This window comes from Manis javanica, chromosome 11 (assembly GCF_040802235.1).
Source record: "Manis javanica isolate MJ-LG chromosome 11, MJ_LKY, whole genome shotgun sequence".
NCBI classification, from domain to species: domain Eukaryota; kingdom Metazoa; phylum Chordata; class Mammalia; order Pholidota; family Manidae; genus Manis; species Manis javanica.
This window is the reverse complement of record NC_133166.1, coordinates 112,177,073-112,183,482: the sequence shown is the minus strand read 5'-3', so window position 1 is coordinate 112,183,482 and position 6,410 is coordinate 112,177,073.

Here is a 6,410-nt window from a genome sequence, read left to right as displayed (position 1 = left end):
GGTGCTCGTCTCAGGAGTCAGCTCAGGTGGAAACTGTGGTCTGACTGTGCGTGGTGCTGGGCCCCGCCTCCCCTGCCCAGCTTCCCCTTCTGTCAAAGCGCTTTCACCGCGCCGCCCCCTTCTGTCCGCTCTCCACCGCGGCCAGGGTCTTTGCCCCCCATGAGACGCCCACCACCTGGGTCAGCTCTGAAGCCGGTTTGCAGGGCGTCTGAAAGGGGCCTGAGCACACTGGGAGACTTCAGGGATGTCCCCCAGGAATGCGGTGTGAGCACAGAGTCCAGACAGGGCAGGGCCAGGGGACCCCCAGCCTGAGGGGCCTCACACCTTCGGGGGAAAGGACCGGAAAGCACATTTCAGTGGGGGCGGACACGGCAAACAGGCCCTTCTTTCTATATCAGAAGGGGACACAGTGTAATACATTTGAAAATCCTGACCAAATAGAATTATGGAAAATATAAATCACAGAAATTGGACGGAGGTGCAGAGCTTTGCACAGCAGCATATTCACAAGGAAAGCTTTTCCGAGTCTGTGGCCACCCTGCAGGGAGGCCCTGCAGGTGGGAGGGGAGTGGGGCGCCCCATTCAGTCTGCACGGTGTGCTGGCACCCCGACAGCAGAGGAACCCTCAGGTAGCGTGTGCACGTGTGGGCACCCCTCCCCACACATGTCCATGCCCCTCACAAACACTTACTGTGTGGGCAGCCCCAGCATCCATCCAGGCATGCCCTTCTGCCCACATACATATGGACACACACGACCCCCATCCCCCACCACATACACACCCAGAGGTGCACCCCACCGCCATCCCCAGCACATGGTCCCTCAGATGTGCACCCCATCCCCCATGTCCCCGTACCCACCCCAAGATGTGCACGCTCACACACACCCAGACATGCCCCCCCACTCCCCCTAGATGTGCACCCCCCACTCCACAGACCTATACGCGGCAGGCGTAAATACACTCGGTGTGACCCGTGTGCTTTGCTGCAGCGATGCAAAGGCAAACACCACAGTCAGCAAAAGACGGGCCCCACCGACCCGGTTCTGACAGTTGATGAGAGGCCAAGCTGTCCTGGGGGACACAGTCAGCATGTGTGGGTGGGACACATTCGCCAGATTCCAGATGAGGTGGCTTAGCACACTGCAGAGCAAGCCAGGCAGGGGCCGCCGCGGCGGGAGAGCCAGACAAGCAGTGAGGCTTCCCCGGGGGAAGCTGCCTGAGTGCATGCAGGCGGCACAGAAGCAGGCACTGACAAGGACTCCCAGCCAGCCCCAAGCCCCAAGCACGACTGGGAACGGCCCAGCTGCGGGTAGAATTTCCAGAATCTCTCGCCTGGCCTTCGTGCTCTCCATATCAATAGGTGATTAGGCGCAGGAGCCAGGGCGTATCTGGACCAGAGGTTGGGTGGGGCCCCTTTTTGCAGCAGGGTCACGAGACAGGAGAGCAGAAGTGGACAACTGCTTGTAAGCAATAAATGAGTTTCTCCACTTTATTTCACCCTTTGACTGATTTTGGTTTCAAACGCATTTTGCTCTGGGCTGGGAATATTTTCCCCTCACCCCCACCCCCAGAGTTACCCCAGCCCTATAGCCTTCTGCAGCCAATTCAGGACCAGCATATATTTGGAAATGTAAAAGCACACGATGGGAGGAGGGGGAAGGGGTCTCAGTGGCACAATAATTCGCGATCGTAATAGAAGTTGGTCACAGGGATGACAGTGAGACAGACACCATGGGTTTAGGCAGAGTAGGGTGAGGGCCTCTGGGAAAAAGCAAAGCAAGATAATTACAGTCAGAACAATGTAACAATGTGCAAAGAAGTCCCTGTCGAAACTCCGTGTTCAGCATTATGCAAAGTCAGGGTCTCACTATTCTCTAGGGTAAGATACCAGACTAGGAATATAGACATTCTTCAGTGAGATCAGCTAAAGCTGGAAAAGGCCAGGAGCAGCTTAGCCTGGAATGTTTGAATGTTCCTCAGATAAAGAAAAGTATCTCAGCATAACCTGTGACTTCATCGTGTCAATTAGAACACGACCCTAAAATTTAACTTATCCTGCTACAAGGCCCAACTTATTTTTTTTAACTGTACGTATACGCTGTGTTTCCTTCTCTAATCTGCAACCTGGGCAAAAGATCAATTTGGTAAGCAATCCCAACTATAAACAGCCCAAGAAGTCAAGAAGTAAGATTTTTACCATCCTCTTTAGCAAACAGACAACAGCCCAGTCCACCTTGGGGGCCAGGGCAGGCGGTCTTAATTGATATGGTCCCAGAGGAAAGCTGCTATCCGGAGAAAGAATCAGAGCAGCAGATTTCTTGTTTACTCATCCAAAATGAGCGGGGTTTTTTTTGCACTCAATAATTCCTCAAAAACCCCTAACCCTTTACCCCCATTCCTCAGTCATGCTGAAAGCCCCTAGCCTCTTGTCCCCTCCTGGCGTGAGCCAGGAGCTCTGTCCTCTCACTGTATCTCTCAATAAAAGCCTCCAGCCCGGCTCTCCTACCTTGGGTGTTTGCTCAGTTCATTCTCCGACTCCACAAACAACAACCCCAGCATCGGTTCCACAGGCAAAGGGCTGCAAGGGGCAGAGGCCCCACGTCAGCCAGGTCACCTAGTTGTGCTGTGAAGATGCCCTGCAGCCATTCCCGCCTGGGTCACAGGACAGAGCACCTCACTCCCCATCCACAACCAGGAAGAAAACCGGCCTGGAGTGCTCAAAGCAGATAACCTGGTCTGGCTCAGGTTGTGGAAAATGAATCTTTAAGGGGGAATTTTAGGCGCGGTGAGGACTAGCTAAGACTGGAATAAACTTAACTAAGTGAACACGTTTTAGTATCAAACATAAGCTGATGCAAAATCAGAATTTGGTTTTTGTTCTGAAAAAGAAGTTTCCTTGCATCATCGGTCTGCTCTTGGCAAGATATCTCTAAAAAGTTCTTTCTTTACTGTTAGAAACGGCACAAACCTAAATGTGATTTATTCCCAGAGGAATTAATGTTTAAACAAAAGGGTACTGACAAGAAGCCTACATGTCAGAACATGTACCAGACAGTCACTCCGGCTGGGATGGGCAGGGACACTGGGAGAGAGAGGGCTGTGCGGCACTTCAGAAAAATGCAGAAGTTTTGAAGCAGCCAATAAAATTAAGACAAATGTAAAGAAAGCCTAATATAGATATAACTTGCTTAGACAACATCTGGGAAAGACTATGAAGCCCGGATACTCAGACAGCGAGGAACCAGGGGAGGGGCTGGCTTGCTAAGGAATGAACTGCTTGTTGTAACCGCCCTGCCTGCGCCTGCTCACCAGACCGCTCCTGCCAGACGGCTGTTAAAGCCTCCCTCTGCTCTGCTCTCTGACTCTGTGTCCATTTATCGAGGTTGGACCAGTGAGCATGTTTCTCATGGTCCCCATTCTGCTTGCCAACTTGGGGCCCCTCACTTTCAAGTGCACTTCTTAAATGATCTTATCTAATCTAATCAAGATGTTTCTCACAACAGTCATTTTGGCAACGGTTTGGTAGGACCCTAGTCACAAAGTGAGGGCATCCCACATTGCTGTCCAGCCCTATTTGGGGGCCCCCAAAATGATGGTCACAAGACAACAATCTCATCTAATTCCAGGTTGTCTTTAGTGAGATATTGTCATCTCTGTAGATATTTATCTCTTCCGTAGAGATAGGGACCGTTGTTCTGAGGCACAAAATAAACAGGTGTGCCTGGGTTGGTGTGCTTCATTTTTTAGCATTTAAGGATCCCATCTTTATTTACTCATTTATTTTTAGCTAAAGTCTTTGGGTCTCTCAGAGCCAAACTAATACCTAAACAGGCGTTGGGGGCTGGGCGTGTTTTCAGCGGACCTCACTGTGTGGAAATTTTCTGGAGATCAGCAGGCAACCTGGTGTCCTAGTGTCAGTCAAACCCATTCTGTGACAGACTTACCCTAACATGGGATCTTGAGTTAGGTAGGGGCAAGCTTTTAAGTGCTCGATCTATGCCCACCGAGTTTTGCTGCTTTCCTGGTTCCTGGAGGCCCATCAGCCATAGCCTTTATCTACACAAAACAAGACAGACGTGCAGCTGCGCACGCCACACCAGCGGTAACCAAGATTATTGTTGCAGATTGGCGGAGAGACTGTCATGGCACCAGCAGAAGATCCCGACCTGGAGCTGGGGGTGGGGAGAGCCCCGAAGTGAGGTCAGCAGGCAGGGCTGGGTTTCCACCAAGGGGAATTGCAGACTGAACTGAGGACGGGGGGCTTAGGTTGCAGGTGGAACCATTTGCCAGCTCAAGCCGACTGTTCCCATAAAAGAACACTCCACACAGAGTGGAGCTTGGAACCAGGAGAGACTTACTCACAGCCTTTGGAAATGGTGAGAAAGACGGAGAACTCAAAAAGCATCTGTGGTGCCATGCCTGTGTTTCTCACCGTCCCTGAATGCCATCAGAAGTTCCCCTTTGGCCCCACCACTGCTACCAAATTTGCTTTAAAAAAAAAGAAAAGAGAAAAAGAGTAACCTAAGATCCTATTGGCTTTATTCGGCAATTCATGAATTGGACAGCATCTCACTAGCAGGTAGAAAGGAACCTGAACAAAACAGGAGGCTTTTATAGGCAAAAGGGGACAAGGACACAAGGCCAGCTTACTCCATCTGTTTTTGGGGGACAGATGGGGCAGTTTATCTCACTGGTGCTGACTAGGAAATTCCATATTTCCTGGTTTAGGATTACATTCCTGGGAGAGGTTGAAATGGCAATGAGCTTAGGTTATTAAGTCTCAGTTTGGTGACATGGGCTTAGCATGAGTGACTCCACTTTCAACCTGTTGTCTCTTTCGTAACATGCTCCTCAAAAGACACCATAATCCAAACGAAATGCAAGCCATCTCTTGGGAAGAGATATTTGTAACACACATCAGTGATGAAGAGTCAGCACTGGACATCTGCAAAGAACTTCAGATACTGTTGGGAAAATGGCAAACAATGGAATAGAAGAATGGGCGAAAGGGTGGGTAAGCAGTTCACAGTGGAGAAACCGAATGGCCAGTAAATGAACGAACAGTGGTAAGTGGGAAGCCACAAGATGCCAGTTCATACAAATGAGAGAAACAAAAAATAGATGCCAGTAAGGGCAAGGAAAGGCCCATCTTCACAGAAGAATTAGCAGCTAATAAATGCAGAAGGGGTGGCAAAATGAGAAAAGCTCCATTTTGCAACCCTTAGTGTCCTAGTGGACAGACAGGCATTCTCCATGGGTGACCAATTAGTGGAGGACAGAAGATCCAGTCACCTGGTAACACCCAGGCAATTACTTATAAAGTTAAAACGGTGCCTTGAAAATACACACACTGATGGGCAGCACCTTACCCGGGCACCAATCTTGGCAGTAGCAGTGGTGAGACAAGTAGGCACACCTGGAGATGAGTCACACTAAGGCTGCAGCATCTCCCAGGCAACATCCAGCCCCCAAGTTCATCCTGAAGCTGGTCATAAGGAAGCTGCCTAGCAAGTCTGACTGTGGCGCTGTCTTCAAGACACTTGGCTCACTCTTCATAATGGTCACTAACCTCAAAGTAAAAAAAAAAAAAAATCAGAAAAAGTGGTGGACTAAGAGAGGCTACAGCATCATGACAATTAAATACGAGTACCAGCCTTGTCTTCATACCATACCCAAACACAGAAGCTCTGTTGGGAATGTTTTGAGACCCTTGTAGCAATGGTCTGGTCATGGAAATGGGGTCATGGGGAGCAGGTACTTGTTCTCAGGAAGACTCATGTCTGCAACTTCCTTTCAAGACTCAGGAAGGGAGGGAGGTGGGAAGCGGACGAGCAGAATCAAGTCTGAAAGCGGCACAGAGCTGCAGTGGGGTGGTCACATGTCCCTGGGAGAAGATGCACCGAGACAGCATTTTGAGAGAGCAACTGGCCACAGCTCTCTGACTTGGAGAGGTGTGTGGGTTTCTCTCCTGGGTACCGACTGCCACTGGTAGTTATAAAAAGTCCAAACCTTCATCAAGAAGAGGATAGATAGGTCAACTGTGGAATATTCATAAATGGGGTCTACACAGTTACAGCAAGTGACCCACAGCAACAGGCAACCACGGGCCAAGTTTCAAAAACAGAGTCTCAGGACTGGTGAGGAAGTTGCAAAAGGAAAAACATCATATATTACTTACATAAACCTTTTTAAAATGTGGACATAAATTATGTACACTAGATGACGCATTTCAGATAAACGGTCCCCTTCAAAGGGGAGGGGATTCTTTTGCAAAGCGTCTACCCAGGCCACCGGGACAGGGGTCACCATGTTTCATTTCTGAAGCCAAGTGGTGGGGGGTAGATGCAGGTTTTTCCTATTTTTATTTGTACCTCCTGGTGTATCTTAAACAGTCCATACTTGTTAAACA